At 39.1% G+C, this 27815-nt stretch overlaps 1 protein-coding gene across 1 annotated transcript in view; it reads right to left on the bottom strand.

The window, feature by feature from the left end:
• Positions 1-25558, bottom strand: part of POT1 (protection of telomeres 1) — a 555480-nt gene extending 529922 nt beyond the window's left edge. The window contains exons 1-2 of the mRNA XM_086610452.1: positions 25488-25558; positions 24951-25011 (exon numbers count right to left, since the gene is read on the bottom strand). The gene's annotated coding sequence lies outside the window, so the exon portion shown is untranslated. The remainder of the gene's footprint in view (positions 1-24950; positions 25012-25487) is intronic.
• Between the last annotated feature and the right edge of the window lie 2257 nt (positions 25559-27815).

The following is a 27815-nucleotide window of genomic DNA, read 5'->3' as shown; positions in this document are numbered from 1 at the left end:
TTTTTGTTGGTTTGTGGTTTGGTATTTTTTTTTTCAAAAAGCAAGACTTTTCTCAACCAAAGAAAAAGAAATACAATTTTTCTTTTTTGCCTTTTGACCCATTAGAGTAAAAAAGCAATAAAACAGAAGTTCAAGTGAAAATGTGAAATACCAGCTATCTCTAAAATCTAATTATACATATTCATTAATCTTTGGATAGCCAGAGTTTAAATAACTTTAACAGTAAAAAAGCACTTTAGGATAAAATACTAACCCTATGAAGGAAACATTTCCTTTTCTGTAAAAATCATTCAAGTGTAATATTTCTTCATAAAATTTTTAAAAATATTTCTGTATCCTGTTAAATATAGATGGGATCCTAGTATTGGTCCCTAATTGTGCTGTGTTGACATTTACATTCTTAAAATTTGCTATACTTCTTTCTCACAAAAGGAAGAAGTAGCAAAGCCCAACACATTGAAGAAAACAAGGTGTACAGGTTTAATGTTCTGGAGACCATAATTTTCTTACTGTAATTAGCAATGCTATAGCATTTACATACTCTATCACTGTTTTACGTTTCAAAATCCATATAAATCTTTCAGGTATGATCTCTGTGTTTTCAGATGTTCTATAGTTTATTTTGACCTTTCAGTTTAATCAAATGTGTTTTAAATATGTATCTTACAAATATCAAGTTGCTTTTTTCTTTCAATATTGAAGGTATGGAACATTGTGAATTTTTAATATCTTCAGAATCAAATTCTGTGCATATACTAGTAAGCCTCATATGTAGTGAAAGTATTGTAACAATAGTTCAATCAAATTCCTAATAACAGGATTTTGTGCAAAATTTTCCTGTTCATTTCTTCCTTGGGCATTATTTTGTATTATGCCAACAAGAGTAAGCATTCCCCTAAAAATGTTAAATTTGAGAGAATAATTAATTTCCACATTGTGAAGACACATCATAAGAGGCATGTAGCAATGCTGACGAAAAGGATACATTTATTGCGTATTTACAACTGTCTACTGTTCCCTCCTTTAAAATAATCCTCACAGTGTCGTTTTTTTTCAAGTCTGCTTTGACAAACTGCTAAAGAATGACATAAATTTTTCTAATTGCTAAAAACATATCTCTAGCAGCAATTACTCATGTTTCTCATATCCACACAGCAATTATTTGGTAATCAGTTTAGCAGAGTAAAACGAGATGTACTTTAAAAAAGACAAGAGTTTTAACTCTCCAGAGATGATAAAATGGGTTGAAATATACAGATTGGCTGCATATCAGATAAGTTATCCCTATTTCCTAGAAGTCAAGGTTCATGCATTACCAGGAAGATAGCCTCACACAAATGTTATTATTTTTGGTGGAAGTGATACAAGAATCTTAGGATGATACTACAAAACAACCTTATGTGTCATTCTGTGATAGAGCAGTTTTTGTTGTGCCTGTGCACTAAGTTCATCTCAAACAATGGAAATAAACATACAGAGTGTAGATATCTCAGAAATCTTGCTCTTATTCTGATGTGTGGAATTCTGACCTAGTCTTTCCTCAGAAATATGAAAAAATTTTTAAGCATAGTGTAACATGGCTTTAGGCTTTCTAAACATGGAGTTAGAAAAATTAAATCACTTCAGTCTTCAGTATGTGCAGGATTAAAGCAAGACTGGAATAAAATGGATAATAAATCAACCAATCAATGAACCAAATAAGAGAAGTAGTGTGTAAAACCAATAAGCTCAGGAAATCTCACCACTACTCTTGCTCTTATTTTTTCCCATGATCCCCATTTCCACCTGTATGTAGTTAAAGACAGGAAAAAAGAAATAGAACAGGTTTGAAATAAATCAGTGTTTTAAAAAAAATCATTTTTAAATAATTAGTGTATTTTAGATGTGGTAGGTATAATGACACGTGGAAGATGGATGACAAGGGTCCCTGCAAAAGCAATAATAAAAACTTTACATACATGTTTCTTCTTCCTTCCTTCTTTCTTCGCAAATATTTGTGTTTAGAGTTTGATTCATCTTGTTTAAACTTTAGTTTCCTGACAATTAGGAACTTTAATTTAGTCACTTGCACTCCTCCATGAATAATGGAGAGAGATAAATATCTCCAGAGGATGATCCATACCATCTCTCTTTGACATTTCTCTGACTTTTCTTTAACCATGAAGGAGATTTGAACTGAAAACCGGTGCCTAGCTTTTACTTTGGACTAATTGCTGAGATTTTAGCCTACAAATCTGATTTCCTGAGGGTCAGATCATTTGAATATATTGCAGGGACTAAACACTCTAAACCAATATTTTTTTAATTTACACTTTTTTAACTGATTTTGAAGTGTGATTTAAGATATTGGCTTGACCAAACCAAAACTATTTTTTGTCTGTACAGCCCAAATGACTTGTAAGTGCAAGAGTGAACAATATGGAGGAGATTCACAGTTAATCTGAACAATGTCATAAGTCTGGAGAAGGGTATTGAGTCGGGTGGTAATATACTACATTGAAACTACAGAGATAAATTGTAGCAGATCATCATTTCTGTTCTTCCAAGGACTATATGGGATCGTTTACTTTGCAACCAAACTCTTCTCTCCTAGGCCTAAAACGGCTTGGATTTTTTAAAGAACTGTAAATGAAGTTTCAATTACATACTCGCAGGATTAATATTTTGTCTTATTTTGTACTGAACATTTATCATGGCTAGCATACAGATGCAGGTGTATGAAATGTTGCATATGATTCAAAGGATAACAGTATTGTATTTGTAAGCATGGCTAGAAACAATAAATCACTGACAGAATTGAACATCCTCCATTGAAAATGAAAAATATTGGACAATTGTTAAAATATCATCATTTAATCACATGCAGCATTTACCCACAATTCTCATAGAAAAACATCTTTCTCCGAGATTAGAGAAATAATGTAACAGAAAACTAAATGAATGCCAATTCTTTTTAAAAGCTATGTATGTATATTTTAATTGCATTATAACACATTAAAATAAGGACTAGCTTCAACACAAGGTATCATACATTTCAAATCATCTGATTCTTCTCCTGTTTGACGATACTCTGGACGGTTGATTTTTCCCTACAAATATATAGAATCATAGAATGGTTAGGGTTGGAAGGGACCTCAAAGATCATCTAGTTCCAACCCCCCTGCCATGGGCAGGGAAATCCTCCACTACACCAGGTTGCCCAAAGCCTCATCCAACCTGGCCTTGAACACCTCCAGGGATGGGGGATCAACAACTTCTCTGGGCAACCTGTTCCCGTGCTTCACCAACCTCTGAGTGAAAAATTTCTTCTTTATATCTAATCTAAATCTCCTCTCTTTCAGTTTAAAGCCATTGCCCCTTGTTCTATCACTACATGCCCTTGTAAAAAGTCCCTCTCTAGCTTTCCTGTAGGCCCCCTTTAAGTACTGGAAAGCTGCTAGAAGATCACCCCAGAGCCTTCCTTTCTCCAGGCTGAACAGCCCCAACTCTCTCAGCCTGTCTTCATAGCAGAGGTGTTCCAGCCCTCGGATCATCTTTGTGGCCCTTCTCTGGACTCGCTCCAGCAGCTCCATGTCCTTCTTGTGTTGGGGACTCCAGAGCTGAATGCAGTATTCCAGGTGGAGTCTCACGAGAGCTGAGTAGAGGGGCAGAATCACCTCCCTTGACCTGCTGGCCACGCTTGTTTTGATACAGCCCAGGATACGGTTGATTTTCTGGACTGCCAGCGCACATTGCTGGCTCATGTTGAGCTTCTCATCCACCAGCACTCCCAAGTCCTTTTCCTCAGGGCTGCTCTCAATGCATTCTCCGCCCAGCCTCTACTTGTGCTTGGGATTGCCCCGACCCACGTGCAGGACCTTGCATTTGGCCTTGTTGAACTTCATGAGGTTCTCATAGGCCCACCTCTCCAGCCTCTCAAGGTCCCTCTGGATGGCATCTCTTCCCTCCAGCGTGTCCACAACATCACACAACTTGGTGTCATCAGCAAACTTGCTGAGGGTGCACTAGATCCCACTGTCCATGTCTCCAACAAAGATGTTAAATAGCACTAGTCCCAGTACCGACCCCTGAGGAACACCACTCGTCACAGGCCTCCACTTGGACATTGAACGGTTGACCACAACTCTTTGAGTGCGACCATCCAGCCAATTCCTTATCCACCAAGTGGTCCATCCATCAAAACCATGTCTTTCCAGTTTAGAGACAAGGCTGTCGTGTGGGACAGTATCAAATGCTTTGGATAAGTCCAGGTAGACGATGTCAGTTGCTCTTCCCCTATCCACCAATGCTGTAACCTCATCATAGAAGGCCACCAAATTAGTCAGGTAGGATTTGCCCTTAGTGAAGCCGTGTTGGCTGTCACCAATCACCTCCTTATTTTCTATGTGCCTTAGCATAGTCACCAGGAGGATCTGCTCCATGATCTTGCTGGGCACAGAGGTGAGACTGACTGGCCTGGAGTTCCCCGGGTCTTCTTATTTTTTTCCCCTTTTTAAAGATGGGGGCTATGTTTCCCCTTTTCCAGTCAGGGGGAACTTCTCCAGACTGCCACGACTTCAGAACTATTATGGATAGTGGCTTAGCAAGTTCATCTGCCAGTTCCCTCAGGACCTGCAGATGCACCTCATCAGGTCCCATGGACTTGTCCACCTTCAGGTTCTTTAGATGGTCTCGAACCAGATCTTCTCCTACAGTGGGCAGTTCTTCGTTCTCCCAGTCCCTGCCTTTGCCTTCTGTGACTTGGTCTATGCTGCTGGAGCTCTTGCCAGCGAAGACTGAGGCAAAGAAATCATTGAGAATCTCAGCCTTCTCCATATCCTGGGTAGCCACGTCTCCCATTTCCTTCCGGAGAGGGCCTACATTTTCCCTAGATCTCTTTTCATCACTGACATATCTATAGAAGTTTTTCTTGTTGCCTTTGATGTCCCTGGCCAGATTTAACTCTATCAGGGCTTTAGCTTTCCTAACCTGATCTCCAGTTTCTTGGACAATTGCTCTGTATTCTTCCCAGGCTACCTGTCCTTGTTTCCACCCTCTGTAGGCCTTCTTTTTGTGCCCAAGTTGGTCCAGGAGCTCCTTGTTCATCCATGCAGGCCTCCTGGTGTTCCTACCTGACTTTCTCTTTGTTGGGATGCACCGCTCCTGAGCTTGGAGGAGGTGATCCTTGAATATTAAGAAAGGAGGTGATCCGGACTATTAAGAAAGATCTCAGGGTTTTGGGAAGAATGTTGAAGGGATCGGGGGCCCAAGTAATATTCTCTTCTATCATACCGACTCTGGGACGTGACACGGGATGGAAAACAAAGATCGAGGATTTAAATAATTGGCTGCAAAAGTGGTGTGAGGAAAACAACCTAGGCTTCTTTAACCACGGGCTGACCTTAATGCCAGATCTTCTATCTAGGGATGGAGCGGGTTTGTCTCCACAGGGGAAAAGGCTGCTCGCTACAGAACTAGCTGGGATCATCAACAGGGCTTTAAACTAGATGTGAAGGGGGTGAGGGGTATTGTCAGACTTAGAGGATTAACAGCCGAGGACGGCCCTCCATTGTCTGATGAAAGGAGTGTAGGCAGGTGCCTTCGGCCTGCTGCCTCAGTGATAGTAGGGGGTGATATGTGTAGTCAGGAGCAACACACAAGTTGCCTAGAGGTAAAAGAGATTCCCAAAAATAAGAGCTCAGGTAATAAAACTTCCCCCCCTAGGGGTGCAGTGGGGTCGAAAGCCCAACTTACGTGCTTCTATACGAACGCATGCAGTATGGGCAATAAACAAGAGGAACTGGAAGCTCTTGTTATCCGGGGAAACTATGACATAGTTGCCATCACTGAAACATGGTGGGATGACTCATATAACTGGAGTGCTACCATGGATGGCTACAAGCTCTTCAGGAGGGATAGGAGAGGTAGAAGGGGTGGTGGGGTTGCCCTGTATGTAAGGGAAAGTCTAAACTGTTTAGAGTTAAATGTTGGGGATGACTTGGTAGAATGTCTGTGGGTGAAAATCAAAGGGGGGCCTATGAAGGCGGATATTGTAGTGGGAATCTGCTACAGGCCACCCTATCAGGACAGTGAGACTGATGAGCTATTCTTTAAACAACTGGGGGAAGTCTCGCGCTCACTAGCCCTTGTCCTTATGGGTGACTTTAACCTACCTGATGTCTGTTGGAAGTATAACATGGCAGTCAGGAAACAGTCTAGGCGGTTCCTGCAGAGTGTGGAGGACAACTTCCTATCACAACTGGTCAGTGAACCGACTAGAGAAGGTGCTCCCCTAGACCTGCTGTTTGTGAACAGAGAAGGTCTTGTGGGAGATGTGAAGGTTGGAGGACGCCTGGGGCATAGTGACCACGAGATAATAGAGTTCTCAATTCTAGGGGAAGTTAGGAGGGGGAACACTAAAACGGCCAAGCTGGACTTTGGGAGAGCTGACTTTGGGCTGCTTAGAAGTCTGGTTAACAAAGTCCAATGGGAGACAGCTCTCAAGGGTAAAGGGGCGCAGGAGGGATGGTTACTATTCAAAAAGGAAATTCTGGAGGCACAGGAGCGAGCTGTCCCTGTGTGCCGGAAGTCAAGCCACCGGGGTAGAAAACCAGCTTGGATGACAAAGGAGATTTGGGAACATCTCAAAAGAAAAAGGGATGTCTACAAGTCTTGGAAGAATGGGCAGGCATCCAGGAATCAATACAGGGAGGAAGTTAGGACATGTAGGGAGATAATCAGGGGGGCAAAAGCCCAATTGGAACTTAGACTAGCCTGCTCCGTAAGGGACAACAAAAAGTCTTTCTATAAATATATTAATAACAAAAGGAGGGCTAAAGATCACCTCCAGCCCCTACTGGACTCAGGGGGTACGTTAGTCACTAGGGATGAGGACAAGGCTGAGGTCCTTAATGCCTTCTTTGCCTCAGTCTTTAATAATAAGGTCAGCAGTTCCCAGGTGAGCTGGCCTTCGGTGTCTGAGTGCAGGGAGGGAGAGCAAATCGAAGCTCCTGTGATCCAAGAGGAACGGGTCAAGGATCTGCTCCTTCGGCTGGATGCCCACAAGTCTATGGGGCCTGATGGTATCCACCCGAGAGTCCTGAGAGAGCTGGCGGATGTCATTGCCAAACCCCTGTCCATTATCTTTGGGCAGTCTTGGCTCACTGGGGAAGTTACGCTGGACTGGAGGCTGGCGGATGTTACCCCCATTTACAAAAAAGGGCGGAAGGAGGATCCGGGGAACTACAGGCCTGTCAGTTTGACCTCGGTGACGGGCAAAGTCATGGAACAGGTTATCTTGAGTGCTATTAATGAGCACATACAGGTTAACCGGGTGATCAAGCCCAGTCAACATGGGTTTATGAAAGGCAGGTCTTGCCAATCAAACCTGATCACCTTCTATGACAGGGTGACCCGCCTGGTTGACGAGGGAAGGGCTGTGGATGTAGTTTTCCTAGACCTCAGTAAAGCCTTTGATACAGTTTCTCATAGTGTTCTGGTTGAGAAACTGAAAACTGCTGGCCTGGATAGGCACACCCTCCTTTGGGTTAAAAACTGGCTGGATGGCTGGGCCCAAAGAGTGGTGGTAAATGGGGCTAAATCCGGCTGGAGGCCAGTCACCAGTGGGGTTCCCCACGGCTCAGTGCTGGGTCCAGTTCTGTTTAACATCTTTTTCAATGACCTGGATGAGGGGATTGAATGTACCCTCAGTAAATTTGCGGACGACACCAAGCTAGGAGGCTGTGTCGATCTGCTCGAGGGTAGGGAGGCCCTTCAGAGGGATTTGAACAGACTGGATCGTTGGGCTGAGGCCAATGGCATGAGCTTTAATAAGGCCAAGTGCAGAGTCCTTCACTTGGGGTATAAAAACCCCAAGCATCGCTATAGGCTCAGGGAAGAGTGGCTGGAGAGCTGCCTGGCGGAGAAGGACCTGGGGGTCTTTGTTGACTACCGGCTTGATATGAGCCAGCAGTGTGCCCAGGTGGCCAAAAAGGCCAATGGGATACTGGCGTGTATCAAGAATAGTGTAACCAGCAGGAGCAGGGAAGTGATCCTGCCACTGTACTCGGCACTGGTGAGGCCTCACCTGGAATATTGTGTCCAGTTTTGGGCCCCTCGCTTTAAGAGAGATATTGAGCTCCTGGAGCGAGTCCAAAGAAGGGCGACTAAACTGGTCAAGGGGCTGGAAAATAAAACTTATGAGGAGCGGCTGAGGGAGTTGGGGCTGTTTAGCCTGGAGAAGAGGAGGCTGAGGGGAGACCTGATTACGGCCTATAAATACTTGAGAAAAGATGGTGGGGAGTTAGGGGAAGGGCTCTTTACATTAGTGACGGGTGATAGAACAAGAGGAAATGGGCATAAGCTTAGTCAGGGGAGATTCAGGTTGGATGTTAGGAAGTATTTCTTCTCTGAAAGGGTTGTCAGCCACTGGAATAGGCTGCCCAGGGAGGTGGTTGAGTCCCCATCCCTGGATGTGTTTAAGAATAGGGTGGATGATCTACTTGAGAATATGGTTTAATGGGGATTAGGGATGGTTGGACTCGATGATCTCTAAGGTCTTTTCCAACCTAGAAATCTATGAATCTATGAATCTATGAATATTAACCAACTTTCTTGTGCCCCTCTTCCCTTCAGGGTTTCATTCCATTGTACTCTAGCGAGGAGATCCTTGAAGAGGCCAAAGTCTGCTCTCCTGAAATCCAGGGTAGTGAGCCTGCTGTGAACCCTCCTTACTTCCCTAAGTATCTTGAATTCCACCATTTCATGATCACTGCAGCCAAGGCTGTCCTTGAGCGTCACATTCCCCACCAGCCCTTCTTTGTTGGTGAGAACAAGGTCCAGCAAAGCACCTCTTCTCATTGATTCCTCTACCACTTGAAGAAGGAAGTTATCATCCATGCATTCCATGTTCTAAGTTAGAAGCAAGGAAGTGACCATCATTTTGATTTTTGTGTGAAAATCTGTATTAGTTTTGCAACTCAGGAGAATAGGATTGTTAAGTAGAACTACAAGACATGTAAAGTATCTTTTTCAATAAGCTTTCTCAGAGAGACATTCTAATGTGAAGTGAATCACCGTAACTTACAGTGAGCCTGTGACACATTAGACAAACCATAAATACTGAAGCATGCACTTCTATTTACACAGTCCTACATTTAAGGAGACATCTAAAGTGCAAGACTGTTCATCTGAATAATGAAGCAATCAGTAATGTAAGAGAATGTGCCTTTAATGTGATTTCAGGGTTTTGTTAGGCATGATTTTGAATTCTGAGAAACAGTTGGTAGCTGATGCAACAGTCTGTAATTATATTATGTAAGAAAGGTGAAAAAAAGGTGATTTTTTCAGAAGTCTTAAAAGAGTAAAATCTTCAGAAGCCCTAAGTGAGTTACAAACCTAATTTACGTTTTCAGAAATACTGAAGGAACTGGGCTCAGACGTTTAATTATGCCACTGCAAATTGGCAAACTATCACATGTTGTAAGACCTTGGATAATCTGTTCCTTTGTGTCTTTCATTAATACACACACATTAGGTCTCTGGTGGACTGAGATTTTTGCTGACAAAAGAAATATTAATGCCATGGAATTTCTGAGCCCTAGGTCTCATTGCAAGCCTGTCCTCACAATTTATGTCATATTTGAAAACAGGACCCAGGCTCTTAAGTTTGTTAGCTACTCTTGAAAATTTTGCTCATTGTTGAGATTTCAGATTTTTTTTACTTTATTGAGATTTTTTTGTTTGTTTGATTTTTATTGGGGTTTTTTGTCTGTGCTATACCTTTCATTCGTACACTCTCTACCCGGACTTGTTTTCATTCAGGTAAAATGAGATCCAAAAGATACTGTTGTTCTTATTACATTTACTCTTTATTTTATTATTTTCCCTTATTCTCAAATATACCACTTAGAAATATTTAGTGTGCACATGTATGAGCACACCCAAATCACAGTACATGTTTACAAATGGATTAAAATACGACAGCCAGATAAAGTAACCAAATAAACTCATGTGAGGTGTTTTTTCTTCTTATTTTCCACAGTGTTAACCTGACAGCAATGATTTAAAGCTGCAAATTAACATTCAGTGTAATAATCAACCGCAATTGTTTTATTTCTTCTTTCTTTTTAAAACTTTTTCTCATAATTTTGCAACTCATTTTTCCTGGCCTTCTGTTTCCAAAAAGAGCTCCCAGGTGCTGTGCCTAGCCAGCAAGTCATGCTATTGAATGACTGTGGAGTGCATCAGTATAAAAAATAAATTCAAGATTAGGTAAGAAAGCTTAAATTTTCTATTCACCCCGGTTTTCATCCCTTTCAGAATGCACACTTAGCACATCCCTGTTTATAGCCTAGGGTTTTGTTCAGTTTTGCCATTATTACCCAAAGTATGATGATCTGTTCTCTCTACTGAACGACAGCTGACTCTTCAAGGACATAGTACATTCAAATTTGTGTTTCAGACCAAACAGAAGTAAATCAATTAAGGAAGAGAATAGGGGGAAGTCTAACAGTTACACTAATTTCTTCTAATTGAGCATGTTGCACATTCAGAATCAACATGGCCACATTTACATAGACTTCTAAACCTCTTATTCCAATTCTTTGTACTTCAGAATTACTAACTGAGCAGAATTACTTTTCCTTCCTCTGATTTCCCAAGAAAAGGACTGACTGTGCCAGAGACTATTTTATAGCTTTCGCAAGAAATCTGCTGCTGTGCTAGTTTGAAGATGGTACTCTCTTTCAGGGGAAAAAAACCACAACCCAACAAAACCTCTAAGTGAATTCAGAGTAAATGATATGGCTGAAGAGATTGTCTTATAAAGCCTAGCAGGCTCATGAATCATTTAGACTAGATATGGGTGGAATTGCATAACCATCTTCAGTAAATTTTCACTTTTTTTCTTCTAAGACACTAAGCTTTTTCTTCAAAATGTTGTGATTGGTTAAGAAGTCTTCCACTTCCCCACTCACTTAAACATTTCCTATTCTGGCAATGGGTGGAGTGATCTCATAAGGGACATATAATTATGTCTGTAGGGAAGAGGACATGAATATTTGGCTTGATTTACTGTGGTTGCTCATTTAATTTAGAATTAAACAAGACTTCATCAGCAAAGCATTAGGCAGAACTGACATTTGCATTGAAGACTTTTCTTTTTATGTCTTTCAATAGCCTAATCTATGTGGCAAATGGAAAAAGTGAATTGAATGTTTGTTAAAAACTCAGGAAAAAACCCTAGAAAATTTCCTCTCAAGTGTTACAGCAAACCAACCTGAAGTCATTTTTCCACTTATGAAATTCCTTTTAAAAATATAATTTTATTTTGCTTTAAAATTTACTTTCTGAATACGTATTCACTACTTTCTTAATCTGGGGCCTGATTGTGGGATTGTCATGAACTAGACTGGAATCATCCAGACAAGTTAATTATAATACCCTGCCTGTAGCTTTCTGCAGAGAGACCCATTAATGAGTGTCCTGGTTTTAGCTGGGACAGAGTTAGCTCTTCTTTTTAGCAGCTAGAAGAGCTCCGTGTTTTGGTTTTACTCAGAGGCTTGCTCTGAGAAGAATGTTGATAGCAAGCTGATGTTTATAGTTGGCACTGGGGTCTCAAGGACTTTTCAGCTTGCCGGGTTCTTGCCAGTGTGCAGGAGCACAACAGGATAAGGGGGGAGCATGGCCGGGACAAGGGGGCCACGATTCCCCTTGTGATTTGTGGTGGAATTTAAGATTGAGGGCCAAACTGGCCAATTAGTATTCCATATCATGCAGCGTCATGCCCAGTATAAAAGTGAGGGTCAGCCGGAAAGAAGGGCTTTTGCCCTTCCGGGACTCTCACTTTCAGACTCTTAGAGTGCTTTCTCTCTCTCTCCCCCTCTCTATTTTGGGGCTTCGCGTTCATCCAGGATTGCAGTTTTGGGATGAGACAGGCTTTGGATAAGAGGGGGTGGTGAGCATCTACACTGTGTACTACTCACCTGTACTAAATTGCTCTTATCTCAAACCACTGTTTTCCCGTTTTCTCCTTTAATTCCCGCCCTCATCCCTGGGGCTGGGGGAGGGTGACTGAACGACTGTGTAGGTTTTGGTTGCCGGAACGGCCTAACCCACGACAATGAGGTTGGAGCACACTGTGCTGGCTCCTTGAAATAATTGGGACTCAGCACTAGTAGCATGAGTTGATCACAAAGTAACAAGAATTTGTTTAGAGTTTAAAGCTATATAGACACTATTGTCCCCACATTATTTTCAAGGAGAAACTTTCTAAAACGTATATCTTAAATCAGAGAATCTATCTGTTTGACATTTGGAGTAGCATCCCTTAAGTTTCTTAAAAATCACATACTTTTTTCTTTTGCTTCAGAGTGATTGTGCAAGAGCAGTTAGAGTCAACCTTCTGGGACAGGCCACACTGGTCAGTGTACTTCTAACATACTGTTGCTACCAGGACATTAGTGTCCTGGAGACTACAGAAGGGAAGTAACTTTTCTGGGAGCCAATCCATGTTTCCATCTCTTATGAAGACTACTCTTAAAGAGCAGTGTGGAGCAGGCACAGAAATCCCTATTCCTCATCCATTTGTTATCATTCCTCATTTTTCTCCTGGACAAATTGAATTACTTTCTTCTTCAATGTATTTGCTATTAACATCACTCAGCATTGTGGCCAACACCTGGAATGGGTAGAAATGATCAATGGTGTTTTCAGTATTAACATTTCCTGATGACCTTTTGTTTGTTTCTGTTTTCAGCCAACTCCATTTTGCATATATTCATTAATCCAAGAACAAGTCACCTTGGGAGCGGAGAGGGGATTGCTTTTAAACCATTGTGGCAGAAAGAGACTTGACTACAAGGTTCAAGCAAATTATTTATTTGAACTACACTTACAGATTTAACTGCAGGGTTGAAGCCAACAGTTTATTTGAACTATACTTGCAGTAATACGCCACTATTGCAGCTTTTGCGGATACAATGCAGGAATGCACTATTGCAATTTAAACTATTACACTATTACAACACACAAATGCTCTAGATATTATACGTGTGTTAGTTAATCATGTGGTTAAGTTAATGTGGTGATTACAAACTCAAAGCATGCTAGATATTCACTTACCTCTCCAGGTAAGGGCTCTCAATCCCAGAGAGATTACCTTGGTTGGCATCCCAGTAAAGGGAGGAAGGATCTCCTCACAGGCCAGCTGCATTGTTGGAGAAGCGACTCCCAATTCCCAACCCAAATCTTAGGATTTTTATCCTCTGATTTACCTAACTGTGTGTAGGGCTATGCCTGAGTGGATTATAACATTATCTTTGGTGGTGTGGCCAAAGTGTGTGGCCACTCCTTATCTTTCTTAGGTTCAACTTTGCATGCTCTACTTTTTACTTCTCTTTGCTGATCTGTGGTTGTCTGAATACAGAAAGTTGTTGATTGATACCGAAACCCTCAGGTTCTCTTTATCTTACTCTATCAGGCAAAGGAAATATGATTAAATTGAGACTTAATATTTGCTGAGAGATTTCAAGATTCAGTCCAAGTTTTGGTTCTTTGAATAATGCAACACTGCCCTGTTTAGTCTAAAGCTTATTGGACATCTCAGAATTGAGCTATCTACACAGCTCCTCATGGGCCATCTCTGCAGAGATAGGGCCTCAAGGCAATACAAGGCTGGGTTGCTTTTACAACCCATGAGCCACCTATGTGCTAGACATTGCGAAACTTGTTTAAGATCTATGAGCCAGATGAACCATACAACCACGCACAAAAGTGTTGTCACTTTGCTCATTTCAAACCGTAAAGCTGCCAAGTATGTTTTCAAGACAGTTGCTCAGGAGGATCTGGATGGAGGAGGCTGGGTTTGTATGGATGGCAGTGGATCTGTGAGTATGGCAGGCACCACTCCTCATAGTCTGTTTACCCGCTCTTCCTGTGGTGTGTCTGAAATCATTTTCCTCTGCATTTTCACTCTATTCAAGAACGGAGTAAAAAAGCATAATGTGTCTGTATGTATGTGTGCTGGAGACTGAGGTGAGCGCAGCATACACATGCTCCCATAAACCAAAATACAGCTGGTAAGTCTAAATATAGGCATATCGACCTTGACAGAGTTTTTTTCAAGATGCTATGTTTCACTTCGTATCTATTATTTTAATGCCTTTCTTCCCGTAAGTGTTATATTTATTATCTGTCCCTGAGAGTAACTCAGGCAGATTTCTCGGTCACTCAGAAATTCAAAACTATTATTGATCTCATATAAAACCTCTCCTGAGGCATGTGCATGAAAACAGTCTTCTAAAGGAGGAGATAAATAATGTACTACATAGTAGATAGCAGATCCTTTGTTGACTTGAATTCACACATACTATTTAGGAGGGCTTTGAATATCTTTCAAACCGGATGATCTTCCAGAAGAATTGTTAGAAAACAAATTCTTAAGCAGAGTTGTTAAATATTCATTTGCTTTGGCTTGCAGCATCCATGCAAAGGTTATATTCAATTCTGTTCCTGTAACATTTGCACCCAGCCTTGTTTTGTTCATTAAAAGCTCACAATCTGATCAAATTCAACCAAACTATAGGTTAACTTGGTTTGTCTTTGACTTTAGCTTCTCTCTGCATCTACTATATTACAAAATGAATATATAAAGCAGTGCTTGTTAAAAATTAATATAAACTAAATTCAAATGTTTTGCTTGTAAATGACATTTATATTATTGTCCTGGTTTTGACTGGGACAGAGTTAGTTTTTCTTTTTAAGCAGTTCGAATATCGCTGTGTTTTGGATTCAGTATGGAATTTGTTATGAGAAGAATGTTGATAACACACTGATGTTTATAGTTGGTGCTGAGACATCAAAAACCTTTCAGCTTTCCATGTTTTGCCAGTGTACAGGAGCACAACACACTGGGGGGGAGCACAGACAAGATAAGGGGCCTACAACTCCCTTTATGATTTGGAGGGCCAATCTGGCCAAAGGAATATTCCATATCATGCAATGTCATGCCCAGTATATAGATGAGAGTTGACCGGGAAGTTGGGCACTCTCTTCTGAGAACCCTTCTTGGAATCTCGATCTTTCAGAGTTCCATCTCCCTCTCACCTTCTTTTTGGGCCACTCACTCATCTAGGATTGTGGTATCGGGACTTACTTATTTTGGAATTGTTTACTGGGATGGGATAGGCATTGGTCACCAGGTGATAAGCAATTATACTGTACATCACTTGTTCGTATATATTATTGTCATTATATATCACTTCATCATTACTTTTAATCTTATATTATTGTTTTATAGTTATTATGTTTAAAGTTTACCATTGTTATTATTATAAAAATGTTCTTATCTTAACCCACGAGTCGCCTTCCCTTTTCCTCTTTAAGTCTCTTTCCCATTCCCCAGGGATCAGGGGAGGTTGACCAAGTGGCTGTGTGGTCATCTGGGTTAAACCACGACCATTATTCCTTCAATATCTCTTCCAGTGAATTTATGCTGAAATCTCTTTCTTTTTTTTTTTCTTTCCCCCCCCCTTCAAAAAACAGAGCCACAGTAAAAATACTTCAGGGGTTCTGCTGTAAACACCTTTGTCTTGCCATGGTTTTCTAAAGACACAGAGTCCACTGTGAGAATATCTCAGTCACTGTCAGTGACAGCGTGGTCTCCATTAAGAAACAGAAGTTTCAAAATAAAGGCTGCCTACCAAGATTGCACATGACAGCCTAATATTCAGATTTTGTAACCTTGTAACAAATAGTTTATTGCAAGACATTAAGCTTTCTAAGGCTTTATGTAAATTATTGTACTCCAGTAGTAGCTAGTCCATTTTGTATGCCTTGTCCATTAAAACAGGATGATTTTTTTAAGATCTTTTGTGTCTGGAAGGCAAATCTCTAGCACAATGATACTGTTTTTTCTTTTCTTTATTTCACAGGGAATTTTGGTTTTTTTTAACCATAATTAATCAATAATAATTAAAAAATGCTATGCATAACAGATATATATATGAAGGAGTAACAATAGCAATATCATGTTAGAAAATCACCTCATATTACCTGCAAATGACTAATCTAAATAGATTGTTATAAGTTCAATGACTTATGTTAACGGTTATGTTGTCAAACTGTCCTGGAGAATGATGAATACGTTTTATTTGAGATTTTTGATGGAGACACCTGAAGCGATGTTTATATTTTATTCATGCCAGTGAAAAGTAAGTATGAGTTTCATTTCACCCAAATTCAGAATTCCTAAAGTTAGATCTCAATGTCTGAGTTATTCCCCGTACACTCCCTTTCTGAACGAGAATTGACAGAAACAATTATAAGTCCTCTCACTTATCTTAGAATCCTTTTTTTAGGAAGTGATAGAGTATCTATAAGAAATGTATATTTCTTTTCAGTGAATATAAAAATAAATTAAAAAGTTTAGAAGAAATAATAATAATAATATCTATTTTTAAAACTCTTAGGTTAAAACAGGTAGCTGCTATGCTGAGAATGCTTTTCACAATGAAAATGTCGAAATTCTTTGTTAAGGGCCTTATAAAGTACACATAATGTGTCTGCTGAATGTGGATTTACACAATGGATTAAAGCATAGTCTAAAACACAGATAACCTTCTGATGTGTTAATGACTTTGTTAAAAGATCTTTTTCTACATCATAGCACTTGAGCTGATTTATTTATATCAGATAAATTATTACCTGTATGTTCAATTTGCTTTTATAAATTGAGAATTCTTGCATATTTTAAGTTACATTAGTAAAGTAAAATTAAAGTTAAAAAAATAATTTATAACTTAATTTATTTGACACATTTTGACTTTTCATTTGTTTGAAGATATCCCCTGTCAGATTATAATATAAAGCACAGATCTTCCATGAATAATTATTGAAGTGCAGGTAAGCCTAGCAGCAGATTTTAAAAACTTTTCATATTTAAAACTCATGATACATTGGTTAATTTTCATTGCATCTTTGGGTTACGTGCTACTGTTCCTGTCATTTTCTTTAGGACATTCATTCCAAAAGCATTACTTTTTCTATTAGTAAGTTATAACTCAAATGTCACGGGATCAAAACCAGTAAGGTACTTTGTCTGCTATTCCTGCTATAGTTTAACCTGATGGGTGACAGTAATTTTAATGTGACAGTACGCAGGGCAAAACAGAAAAACATTTTAAAAATCTATTTCAGATTATTATAAAGTAGTTGTGATCAACTATTTGCCTTATTTGATGTTTTAATTCACTTTAACTCACTCTTTTTATCCCATACAAATAATTAGTTTCTTAAAAAAAAAAAGTTCCTATTGAAGTGACCATGAAAGCATTATACTCTTTTATAGAATTAAGGTCAATCACACCTTCCTAACCAAAATCTTTTGTATAATGTCATAACTAAGCTCTGCAACTGTTCTTTTTTCTTGTAATTTAATAAACATTTTAAGTATTTTAAATCTTACTACTCCTAGCCTCAGATTAACACCACCACAGATATTTGATTTACTTTGTGGCAAACCACATCAGGATGACTGATGCAAAAGAATAACAACTCTGTTTTTGCTGGGACAGTTTTCATCTGGATCTATTCTTTGAATAATTCACTTGATAGCACTGAAATGCTTGTTGCAGTACAGAGAAGCAGGAAAAGCAGAGGTGGGAGTGAACAACTGTCAGTGAAAGGTGAGGCAAACTGTTTCTCCTAGTAAGAACATCGTTTTATACCAGTGTTATTTTATACTTAAATTGTTCACTGGGCTTCAGTGTGAAACGCTATTACTGTTATTGAGGAGCTGTTGTTTACTGTCAGGCTCACGTGACCTTAAAAGTGAAAATTAAGCAGTAGATTTGGTTTAATACTGTTGTGGTTTAACCCCAGCTGACAACTAAGCTTCACATGGCCATTCCCTCACTCCCCCCTGGTGAGATAGGGGAGAGAATCAGAAGGGTAAAAGTGAGAAAACTCATGAATTGATATAAAACCAGTTTAATAGGTAAAGCAAGAACCATGCACGCAAGCAAAGCAACACAAGGCATTCATTCACTGCTTCCCATGGGCAGGCAGTGGATCTCCAGGATTCCATCTCCAGAGAAGCTCCATCGCACGTAACAGCTACTTGGGAGGACAAATACCATCACTCTGAACATCCCCCCTTTCCTTCTTCTTCCCCCTGCTTTATATGCTGAGCATGATGTCGTATGGTGTGGAATATCCCATTGGCCAATTTGGGTCTCTTGCTCTGGCTATGCTCCCTCCCAGCTTCTTGTGCACCTCACACTAGCAAAGCAAGGGAAGTTGAGAAGTGCCTTATTTCTCAGCAACAACTAAAACCAGGCATGCCTGAATAAATTTTTAGACCTTGGAGGAGAAGAGAGAGGGAGTTAATTTTACCTAGTACTCCCTACATGATTTCCATATCTAGTCAAGACTGTTTGCATTTCTAGTACAATTTATCTCTTATAAGGCAAAGTCCAATACAGGTCAAATGAACTGCACTGATTGCAAAGCTATTCTAGACAACTAGCTTGGAGGTCAAGATGGTTGAGAGAAATGCAACATAGTATGTTCTTTCAGATACAATGTCCTCGACCTAAATTATAAGACTCAGTACAGAAAGTAGTGAAAACGCACGTTCTTTCTAGTATGTCATAGCATTTTTCTTTATATTTCAGACAGTTGTCTCCAAACTCTCTGAAACCAGGTCATTCATACAGGAACAGGTGACTAGCTTCAGGCACACAAATTTAGAATGCTGGACTTGACACGAGAAATGAAAGCCTCAGAATCAATCTCCAAATGATTTGAGTACCCAGCTGCTGAAAATTAGAGCAGAAAAAGTCATCCTGTAATTATTAATGAGTTTAGCCTCCACTATATGAGAATGAAAAGTGACTTCTGGTTGAGATGATGACCATTTCTTTTGAAGCTTATGTTTGGGAAATAATAATACCCTCACTTCCTGCACCTCTTGGCCTGAGAGCAGGAGACCAGCCTTTGGAGCACCTAACAGTGTAGACACAAAGGCTGTCACACACATCTGCAGATGTATTAACTTGCGTATCCAAAGGATTTTACAGGTGAAAACAAAGACATAAAGCAGTTTGTGGTGTCTCTGTGACTGCCACTGTTCCTAGGGGTCATATTCATTGTCTAATGAGGTATTTAGCTGCCAACAGCCCCAGTGAGAGTCTAGTCTATAAAATATATATTAAAACCAATTAGAAGCTATAAATTGTAATTAATTTTCTATTTCTGCTTGATTTTGTTTTAAAGCAATTTTAAATTGGTGTCTGTTGATATTTCAAGCCAATTGCTGACTAATAAAATGTTTTAATTGTGATATTTCTGAAGCAGCTGAAAGGAGTCAAGCATATTAGTTTAAGCCATTGTTCTGTTGAAAACAAGCTTGGCATCATGAGATTTGGTATATCTTGTGTAAAACTAGAAATGTTATGCAGGCTGTTAGTGGACAGTTTATCTGGTTACACATTAGAATGCCAATTAATGTTCATTGAATTTCCTTAAATGTCAGTTAACTTATGTGAATATCAGGCTGCTTCATTGGTGCACTCAAGACACTTTGAAATAAAATATGAATTCTCTCTTTGCAAAAGTATGTATTACACCTCAAACAATCTGTATGATCTGCTATGATCTATGACTTACCACCAAATCATGTTTTTGACATTCCATTAAATACTGCTTCAAGGAATGTTACCATCATTGTCTCACTCTTTCATTTCCTTGTTTGTAAAATATATTGCAAAACTCAAAATAATACTTATAGTAGAGGAAAGCTTATAGATCAGAGCAATTACTTCATATAAACTTTCCCAAAGTTTGTTTTGTAATATTTGTTTACTTTTTCATCTCATAAATAATTCCCTAAATGTTTTATAATTTCTTTCAACAAATGTTATCATTTTATAAGTATAAAAGCAATTTAATATAAGACAATAGTGGAAACATTACAATGAATGTAATTCTGCAAGGAATACTAGTATTTTGACATTTTTCCCCAACCTCTGTCTTGATAGGGAAATAATAGAAAATAATGAAATGTGAAAAATGTTCTTGAAAGTGAAGAGCTGAAGGAAGAACAAAAGAAATCATGGATTAAGCAATAGTAAGCACTTAATTTTGAATCAGTCAAACTTTGTGGGGCCAGAGTGTCTTCTGCAAAATATAGTGTAAATACAACTTGCTGTCACTGTTTCTTGAGAGCATTATGGCTACACTGTCTGTGCTGAATATAACCTCTCAGCCTAAGAAAGATAGGTTTGCACAAGCAGAGGGGTAGGTTGTTGTTGGGCTGTAGTGTCTATATTGTGTGATAACACTGTTATGCAGCAGTTAAGATCAAACTCAGGAAAAGATTATTACAAGTAATATGAGCGCCTCTGTTTGGATCAAAATTAAATATTTTGCTTATGGTTTTCCAATAATGAAGTTAGTTTACAGAAACCATATCTTTAGTTGAAATTACTGTTTTGATGTTAATTGGAAATTACTGATCAGTGCCAACTGCAGAGTTAGTTAACAGGGTGATTATTGTGTTATTGACATTAATTATTTTTAAGAGCCAGCTTTTATACACCTAATCACATTGAACAACATCTTTTTTTTCCATAAGCACTCTCATGAGTGTTTACACAAGAATCTTACTCACTGCGAGAAAAGTGTAAGAGTTGGGAAATCAGAATCTAAATGACTGTGATGAATTCTGTGATGTAACAGTGGGTGACTATCTCCATGTCTATTCCCATGTGTTGTTTTGATCCTCTGATGTCTTCAGTGTATATTTTTTATTGACTTGGACAATATTAATTTGAAGAGACGATCTTGTTCATCATCTTTGGCTTTTAGTGGTTGGATTTACCTCATCAAATCCAGCTCTTTTCATCTAAGCTCATACTTAAGACATAATTTACAGTCAGAGTTGATCAAGTGTTTCGTAGTCATATCCTAGGAGGAACTGCTTCTCTTCATCTCCTATATAGTCTGGAGTGATAGTTCTGCTAATCAGAAGCCACTACTTAGAAGCAAAAATTCTAAGATAAATGCCACTTTATATGTGCACATGCATGCGTGTGTGTTGGTGTTTATATTTTAAATATCTTTCTTATGAAAGGTATAAAAGAAAAAAAAAAAAGAGTGTCAGATGACTAAAGATTATCAGCAAAACTATTGCAGTTGGGTCCTCACAGATCAACCACTGGCTGATATGAGCAATTTTGTCCTCTAAAGAGAAAGATTTGATTCTCTCATCGACTGTCAATATGAACTATTTGGAACCACGTCACAATGTCATGGCTACAACAAAAGAAAATTAAAAAGACAAAATGAAATCACTTCAGCAGCCGTTAGGCTTGAGATTTGGGGGTATTCTTTTCCACAACATATCAGATGCTGAGAGTGTGACTTCTTTCAAAGCCAACTGTTTAATTTGTCACAATTTATCTACTCCTAGATGTAAACATGCTGAGATACATCACAAAGGACCACCGTTACAGTGCTGCTTGGCAAATTTAATAGATTTGCATGTCTTATTATTTAATGTGCACTAGATCGTGTAGGCTTCCATAGATTATTTTAATGTTTTCAATTTCTTTGTGGTTTACCTCTCTGGCTGTTAAACATATTCAAGAATTCAGAACTCTGACATTATTTTGAAGGGTATTGGTTAGCTGTGACTGATCACCTGGAATCACATTGTATCATGTGTTTCTGGTGCTCATGCCATATACTATGATTCATGATTGCTTCTCTATGTGTTTTTAGCATATAATATCTCATGTATATGACATTTAAAGTTGCCTTCCTACTAAACACGTTTGCCAGAGAACTTCAAATCTTCAAACATTCACTTAACTTGAATCATATGAGGAGTTAAGTGTGACCAAAAATCTTCAGTTATAAAACAGAGTGGAAAGTCATAGAATCTATTTCTTTTAATTATAATTATTTCCACTTTGAAGCTGCCATGTACAGAGTGAATAGAGATATTTATAGTTTTATTTCATCAAGCCTTTAAAGAGAGTGTAGATATCTTTCTTTTCAGAAGGTGTTATATCCACTGCTTTTTTGTGACATTAATCAAATATACTTGCTATTCTGCTAGAAATTGAAACAAATCATGATTCTGTGCATGAATACAGGATAAAAATACTTGTCCTTATCTCCTCAGTTACCAAATTCAGCTCATGAGCAAAATGGAATTTTTTTCCAGCAATACCTACAGCATTCTTTGTAACCAAACACTGATTACATAGTTTACAGTAGGTGCAAGAAGTATTTCTACTGATTCTACTCGTAATGTGTGTTCAATGCTTACCATCCCTCAGCCATCAATTAGGCTTGCTCATCCAGTGATGACATAAAATGCCTGACTGGTAGTCTTTGACTCAGTACAAACATGTTTTTAAAGAAAATTTGCTATGCAGGTGGCCTTAGGATCCTGAATAGAAATAACTGATTTTTTTTTTTTTTTATTTAATGGAAGAAAGAGAAGACTGCTAATTGTGGTATAGCTTATTTCAGGAACAGTAAATTATTTTTATATGCTCATCATTTCCTTCCATCTTTACATATGTTTTTATTTTAAAATTATACCTACAAAAGCTATTTATTTTTTAAGTTTTTCAGCACCATAGTTTAGTAATTTTAAGCTGTTAATATTGCAGATATCACAGAATGTAGATAATTGGCAGTTGTTATATGTGGTTATTACCATTAATTCCAAGCAATTATTTCAATTACTGAACACTGTGTTGTGCGTTCTATATAAATGTTAACACTTTTCAAACACAATGATTGCTTTGTTAATTTTATTTACAGGTCTTTTTCAATTTTCTGAGGTAGCCTTAGTGAGTAGCTTCCAAATGCTTTGATGGTTCTTGCTTCAGTGAGTTTGGAAAACTGTTTTTTTAATGCTAAGAGCAAAGCCTTAAATATTATACATGCCAGGTCTTGCTCATTTAAAAAAAAAAAAAAAAAAAAAAAAAAAGTATGTTGAATTGCAAAAACAGTTCTGAAGCCCTGAAAAAAATGCTGTTTATAACATTCTTACCCAGTCAGACTCATACCAGACTTTAAGAGCACTTAGTTTTGTGTTGAATGTACAGTAGCTAAACATTTATTTTGACATTTTCTCATAACACTGAATACATTTTAGTATTTTCAAAAAAGACTGTGACATGATTGAGAGTTTGATCTATGCAGCAACAGAGAAAAAAACCTTAGTCCCAGCCCTTACACAGCTATAGAAAGACTTGCACTACAGCAATCTATGTTTAGGCATCTCTCTACAAGGTTTAAACACAAACATGAAACTAAATTATTTCCTCTACGTCAGATATATTTCTTCAAACCTTTAACTTTATATATTAACGTCAGACTTCAACTGGTCTGTAAACAATTGAAGTTCACTATAAACAGAACAGTCTTTATTACTTCACTTCAAAACACTTGCCCCCGCAGTAATAATTAATTACACTGTACTGTCTTAGACCCTAATCTCTCTTTTCCTTTGTGCACACAATCTTTTTCTCCGTATCAAAACTTGTCTCTCACTTCTTTTACGCACAGATAGCCAAAGCAATCTTCACTGCCATTCATGTTTTGAGGATAAAGCTCACTGGATTGTAGCCATCTCAGGTGCTGCTTTCTTTACACAGGGCTGTATTTCCGTGTTATTTATCCCATGCTCCCTTTTTGGTCAGGGATAAACAATCTTACAGTGGAAAGAAATTAGGATTAGATTAATCTAATCTATTTAGACACCTACTCTATGATACTAAGAATTATGATGCGGAAGTTTTTATTTCTTTCCATTTACTAAGAGCTTCTACCTGAGTTCTTAATCTTAATTTGATGAGATTATTGCTATTCCTTCTCAGTTTATTTTTTCTATCTAGTTCTCATATCATTCTTCTGCAATGTATACAAAACTAATCACAATTTTTAAAGAGGAAACAACCTTATAGTTGAATTTATTGGACTTAAAAGCTTTCAAAGGGAAGATTCTGGATTTAAGGCATTTTATCTGCTCAAATTGATAGAGAAATAACAGAATTAACCTATGGATTGTGTATTCATTATGAGCAAATACATGAATGCAGATATGTAGTCCAAGAAAGCGACTTTATCGTCAGTTTTCCTGTCTCTTTCTCTAACCTAATAAGCATGTAACTATTTGTGACCAAGGAGAAATACCCACTTAACTGAGGGAGATAGAATCCAGAATTTTTCTGTTCAAATCAGGTTCTTAACAACAGAATAGTAGCTTCATTGGAGTGAAAGAATACAGGTTTTAATTATTTCAGATTGATTTGTTTTTCAGGAAATTTTAAGCTTCATTGCAGCAAAAATAAATTTCAGGACCTATTTTTTTTAAACCTTATGGAACTCTTGGGGTTTTGGCTTATTCAGATATCTTTTGGGAGTCCTAATTGCTGTCAGCAAGTCAGTCAGTGTCCAAAAGACAGCCACAGAACCTGTTGAAGTCAATGGGATTGTCAAACACAGTTTCAAGCTCAATGAAAGGAACAATTAAGTCTTTTTATGCATCAAAGATAGCTGGAAGCAATGGAATAATCATCCAAGGCAAACAGCAGATCAGAGTTAGTTTTAACACAGGCTTTGGACATATGAATAGATTAATTTATGTCAATTTTAGTTGTCCTGATTGTTAACATATGAACATGTGAAAAATATAAAAAGTTATGTCACCACTTCTAGGTAAATGAGGGCTAAGCATCTTGATTTTAAAAGCTCATTTCTTAGTGAATAGTTAGCACACACCTCATACTTCTCAATGCACTGTCTGCTTAGTTTTACAGACTTGTGTTGTGGGTTAGGCTGAGTCCGGCAACCAAACCCACGCAGCTCTCCCAGTCCAGTGAAATGGAGAGGAGAGAAAAATGTAATAAAAGAGCTGAGGATCAAGACAGGAACAGAGGAGCACCCACCAACCACGGTCCCGGGCAAAAGAGGCTTTTTCTTAATGCAAAACTATTTATTAACAGCTACCTAGAAAGAGAAAAGCACACAAAAACGGTTACTTAAGAGAATAACAAGAAAACAAGGCCAGGTCTTAAAAACAACACCACTCCCCCCCTCTTTGCCTCTTCTTCCCGGCTCTACCTCCTCCCCCCAGCGGCGCAGGGGGCAGGGAATGGGGGAGTGCAGGTCAGTTCATTCCAAGTTGTTACTGCCGCTTCTCTTAAAGGAAAAGGAGTCCTTACACCATTGTCCCTTGATCCAGTGGATCCCCTACTCACGGCGAAAGCGTGAATCCTACCCGCTGGGGGGGCAAATCCTTACCCCATCGGATTTGCCCCAAGTGCGGGCTTTACCAGTCCTGGGCTTTTAAGGAGCCGCAGCCACTCGCTCTGGCGTGGGTCATCAATGAACTTTAAATGTGCTCCGGCGTGGGTCGTCATGTCGACCTTAAATGCGTCTCCGTACAGACTCTGAATGCGTAAAATGCGTAAATGTGTCTCTACCTGTGCCCATGATTCACAGTAGTCTCAGGCTTAGGCATCTCTTCCCGACGTGGGTCATCCACTGGTTGCGAGTGGGTCTCTGCTTGCTCCACCGAGGACTGTTAGAAAGGGGCTGCTGGCAAGGGGGACTCAGCCACGGCACTCGTTGTTCCGTTCCATCTTCACTGACCTCTTATCTGTGTGGTCGTTTCTCTTAGATTTCAGTCCTGTCTGGGTGAACTCGGCCCGGTGGGCGCCCCGGCAGCGGGGCTCTCCCCGAGTTCCCCAAGCGGCTCCGCTGCCGCCATCCTCGACGGAGCGGGCCCGGCCCGGCCCGGCCCAGGCCGCCAGCCCGGCCGGGAGCGGGGGCCGTGCCCCCCTCCTGTCTCCTTGCTCCTGGGCACCGGCACACCTTTCCGGTTCCTTTGTCCGACGTAAATAGGGCAATTCGCAGAGGCGCCGATTGGCTCAAGCCCCGAGGGGGACGGGAGTCCGGTCTGATGGGCAGCTTCTGCCACCCGGACCTCCCCCCCCACTTCAAACCATAACAACTTGACATGGTGTAACCTATGTCACTTTTAATGCTCTAAATACTGTCTCTCTATATAACTATGAGTCTGATAAAGTGTGATAATTGCCTGTTCCAACTTGCAGGCGTTAGGCATTTGGATGGCAAAAAGATGGAGTTTAGACACAGGAAGCTGGGAAAGACCTGAAGAAGTAACTATCAACATCAGTGTTCAGAGGTGCAAAGCTTTTTGAGTAAACAGTTGTTTACTTCTCAGACTGAGAAGCAAAGAAATGGTGTCCTCATTTATTTCAGTTGCGTTTCAGAAAAGAGTAATTTGGTTCATATTTCTGTTGTAAATAAACAAGACTATGTATGCAGAGAATGTGTCTTTGGTATGTAACCAATTCATCCTCCTAGCAGAAGCAATCCTTCCTGCCTTAGTCAGCTATTCAGACCAGCTTGGTAATCTAGCAGCAAAGCTGCAGCCAACATTTACTTACTACTCACTCCTCTCTCCAGATCCCCTTGCTGGAAAATCTTTACTATTCTACTAAGTTTAATTTTCCAAGATGGTTGCTTTCAAGGCCCTTCACAACTGCCTGTATAGACTTTAATAGGATCACTTAGGTGGGCAAACATTTCTCATCTTGAGTGAAGCTTGAAGAGTCTCGCTAGGAGAAAACAGCAGGATTTTTTCTATAACCAGTTTTTGAGATGAGAGCAGACATAGGTATTTATTTCACTTATATGTCAAATTCCTAACATACAAGAACATGCTATCTGTAACCACAAAACAGGCAATGAGTGACACATCCAATGTTATGCTGTATTTGTATGTTTGTGTATTTACTTATTTATCAGTAATGTCAATATATTTATTCCTTTGCAGTTTTGTTCACTGGAACATAGCAGGAACTTCTGCACGTGTAATTTCAAGCTCCATCAGGCAGGAAATTCAATACTCTAAAGCAAACATTGTTCCATACACTTTTTCTATTTCCTGTCATTGCTTTACTGCAGAAATACAAGTAACTGATCTGAAGAACATTACTCCATGTTTCTTGATTTGTGGATAGAATCACAGTTTTACTTGGGCATGAGATTGTGCCCTTTACACAGCAGTTTTTAACATTGCAGATATTCACTACCCATTAAAAAGTCTCTCACGGGCTTCAAAATCTGGTCTGTGCAATACCAAATCCGTGATTCTATAAGATGAGAATTTTGTTTGTTTAGTTGTTTTTTTAAATGTGACTGGAAGTCCAGAAAACAAAAAAATGTAAAATATTTTCTGCTTCAAAAATACTGTTCTGACTCTGTAATTGCAGTTGAGGTGACTAAGGTGAAAGACAGAAACAAGATTTTCCCCAAGTGCATCAATTTCTTAAGGAGAAAGAACACTGAAAGGCTGTACCTCCTTTACATTAATTTTAAACTGAAGAAGAGATGATAAAATTATGATACTTCCCTTCAACATTCTACCTGCTTGCTTCAATCATGAAAATACCTCTAATATAAGGAAAAGAATGTTCACATCCCCTATATGTAGGCTTCTAACAGTAACGTTTGGGCTTTGAACATGTGTATCTTGCTGATGATGGAAAACACTCCTCCAGACTGGGGATAATGTTTGATCTCTGGGAGGATCCTCTTTCTCCACTGATAAGAAGAGAATAATGTAGGAGAAGAGCTTCTGAGTTTGTTGCAGCTAGAAAAAGTACCTGCAAGTAGGTGGTGTAACTGTCTGCCCAAATATGTTTCCTGTAGAAATATGTATCTTGCTTACAAACTTTTTTCAGCTTCATATTCTTTGTTTTATTAAGATTATGTTCACTGAA

Source organism: Tauraco erythrolophus, chromosome 4, assembly GCF_009769465.1.
Source record: "Tauraco erythrolophus isolate bTauEry1 chromosome 4, bTauEry1.pri, whole genome shotgun sequence".
NCBI classification, from domain to species: Eukaryota; Metazoa; Chordata; class Aves; order Musophagiformes; family Musophagidae; genus Tauraco; species Tauraco erythrolophus.
Note: the sequence above shows the minus strand (reverse complement) of the source record. Positions and strands in the feature narration are given on the sequence as shown.